Genomic DNA, 2,895 nt, shown 5'->3' with positions numbered 1-2,895 from the left:
CTCAATTATTTGTACTGGCTTTTAAAAAAGAGTTACAATGCGAAGTAACAAAGCAACTTTGAAAAATCCAATTGCACCTAAAATATCCTTAATGGCTATCGACGTATTTATGGCAGTATCGCCTGTCAGCAATAAAATTAAAAAAAAACACATCGTATACATGTTCATTAAATAACTTTTACTACCCTGGTTTGGTTTGGTGGCGGCAACGACAGCGGAAGGACGTTTGATAACCGCCTCTGCATTTTCACAGCTGGTGACCCTTAAGGCGTCTTCCGGCAAGGTTCGCCGCGCGGCACTGCTACGCTTCCAGAGCCCAGTTCCGTGGACACGACGGTGTGCCTTCCACCACATTACCACTGCACAGAGCCGTATATTGGGAGAGTTTGGCCAGTGGGTGTGGCGACGAAGGCGCCGGTGAGGAGAAAAGTAAATGAAAGGGAGGAGAGCGCCGAAGGAGCGAGAGAGAAAGAAGGGAGCAGAGGGGAGACGACCGCCATTTTTTAGCAACGCTGCCGGAGACTGGTCGGAGAAGAGCACTGCTGAGGCTACGCGTCGTCTGCTACGGGCCGACTTCTTTTTCGCCTGAATAAAAGTTTGTGGCCATACGCCGAAAAATCTTCATTTATTAGCTTTGTAACCCACCGACGAATAACAGAATGTCATTTTCTTGCTTTTCTTGAAACCCAATGTTGTGGTAAGTTCGCCTCTCGTGGAGTCCGTGACAGGCTGCTATCAGCGGCTAAGAAGACGAGGTTAAACACCACCCACCTTGGATTTCAGGCTAATGATCCACTTTATATAAATGAACATCTTTGTGTCAAAAACAAGGTATTACTAAACAAAGCTCGCCAGGCAAAGTGAGAGAAAAACTGGAAATATGTTTCTGTGTCGCAGGGCAAGATCCTTATGCGAGACTGAGAACTCGCCTGTCTTGCAGTTCACGTGTCAAGGGGACTTGATCAGGGTGGTATAACTGTTCTGAACCTGATTCGAAGAATTGTTTTATTACATTTATCATGTCTTTCACTTTTCAGCACGCTGAACAACTCATACAGAAGGAAGATAAGCTTTGGATTTTGCATTGCAATGTACGTAGTTTACGAAAAAAACTTTAACTCTTTAGTTGGGCATGTTTCCCAGCATGTGCCTGGTTTTGATGTAATTGCAGTAAGTGAAACTTGGTTAAAAAACAATGAAACCATTGTTAGGCATGGCTACAATTTATCATCTCTTCCTCGTGATACGCATACGAGAGGTGGAGGCGTCGCGTTTCTTGTAAAAGAAAATACTGTTTTCTAGGTTTTATCGCCTGCAACTATTAGTGATGAGGTTATTGAAGCACTTTTTATAAAGCTTGATTGTGGCGTAATAGTCGGTGCACTGTATCGACCTCCAAGCTCGTTAGTAAACCCCTTTCTTGTCAAATTCGAGGCAGTACTTATGGCCTAATCTAATGGACAGAATGATTGCATTGTAGTTGTTGAAGACTTTAATATTAATCTGGCTAGTGATACACGTGAAAACTATCTGCTGCTTTTAGATTTTTTTAACTTACGCAACTTCATTACTGAACCTACTCGGATTACTAGCACCCCTAGTGCATTAATTGATCATGCTCTTTGCAATACAAATACGGATGTCCATGCTGGTGTTTACCCAAGCTTGATAGCTGACCATTTGGCCATTTTTCTTGTTTTAAAAAAAGATGCCATTCATTAAAGGAAGTCTTGTCGTCCTGAACAGCGCACTAAAACAGATTATGCGCAGCTTCACAGGGTATTAGTACGATTAGATATATAGTCCACTTAATTATCAAAACGTTGACATCGAATACAACTTTATTACTAGCGTCAAAAGCGCGATAACGTTGAATACTGTAAAAAAAGAGGTCTAATAAATACAATGCACCAATTTGTCCTTGGATGACGCGCCAAATTTTAGGGGCACTAAAGGTAAAAAATAAATGGTATCATAAATGGAGACAACACAAAAATTATAATTATTATTTAAGCCAATTTAAACCTTTCAGGAACAGATCAGCTTCTATATTGAGAAAAAGAAAGAAAGAATATTACTCAACTAAAATTAGGCAAGCAGGTGGAAGCAATAAAATAATTTGGGACATAGTCAATGATGCTATTGGCCTTCGTGCAATACAAACTTGTAATACCTGATTTACTCCAACATAGCACGTTATCCACGATTAATGATTTTTTTTACTAATATATGGCCTCTCCTTGCAGCTCAGTTGCCGTATGTACCTGATCCCCAGCAGTCATTGACACCAATTACAAACAGCTTCGTAATGCAGGAAATTGAAGTTAATTAATTAATATCAGTAGTTGGGAATCATAGATCAGGCGACGCCGCAGGACTAGATACAATTCCGAATAAACTATTAAAATATAATATAGATATTTCAGGTATTCATCTTTTATATCTGTTTAATCACACGTTAGAGAGTAGAATATATCCTAATCAGCTGAAGATAGCTGATTATTACCTATTTTTAAAAATGGAGATTCTTCTGCACCGTCCACCTAGAGACCAATTTCAGTTTTAAGCATCATTAACACAGTTTTTGGAAAAATAATATGCAAACGTGTAAAGGACTTTATAACTAAATACTCAATATTTTGCCACAATCAGCGCGGATTTAGATCGAATAGATCCACGTGGTCAGCTGTTTCTGTTCTAACTCAACATCTAAACAGAGCTCTCGTTGAAAGTAAAATTGCCGTTGTTGTATATTTCTATATAAAAAAAGCATTCGACACAGTTAATCAACGTATCTTACTTTATAAACTCCATCAGTATGGCTTTCGGGGGAAAACGTCCGAGATCTTTAATAGCTATATTTTTAACCGTGAACAGTGCGTAGTAATAAATGAT

The 2,895-nt window shown here is 39.4% G+C and overlaps 1 pseudogene; it reads left to right on the top strand.

Moving 5' to 3' along the window:
* Nucleotides 1-1,089: 1,089 nt before the first annotated feature.
* On the top strand, nt 1,090-1,803 carry LOC115313486 (annotated as a pseudogene).
* The last annotated feature ends 1,092 nt before the right edge of the window (nt 1,804-2,895 follow it).

The sequence above is a fragment of the Ixodes scapularis genome, unplaced genomic scaffold (genome assembly GCF_016920785.2).
Source record: "Ixodes scapularis isolate PalLabHiFi unplaced genomic scaffold, ASM1692078v2 PGA_scaffold10__122_contigs__length_95168666, whole genome shotgun sequence".
Classification (NCBI taxonomy): Eukaryota; Metazoa; Arthropoda; class Arachnida; order Ixodida; family Ixodidae; genus Ixodes; species Ixodes scapularis.
Note: the sequence above shows the minus strand (reverse complement) of the source record. Positions and strands in the feature narration are given on the sequence as shown.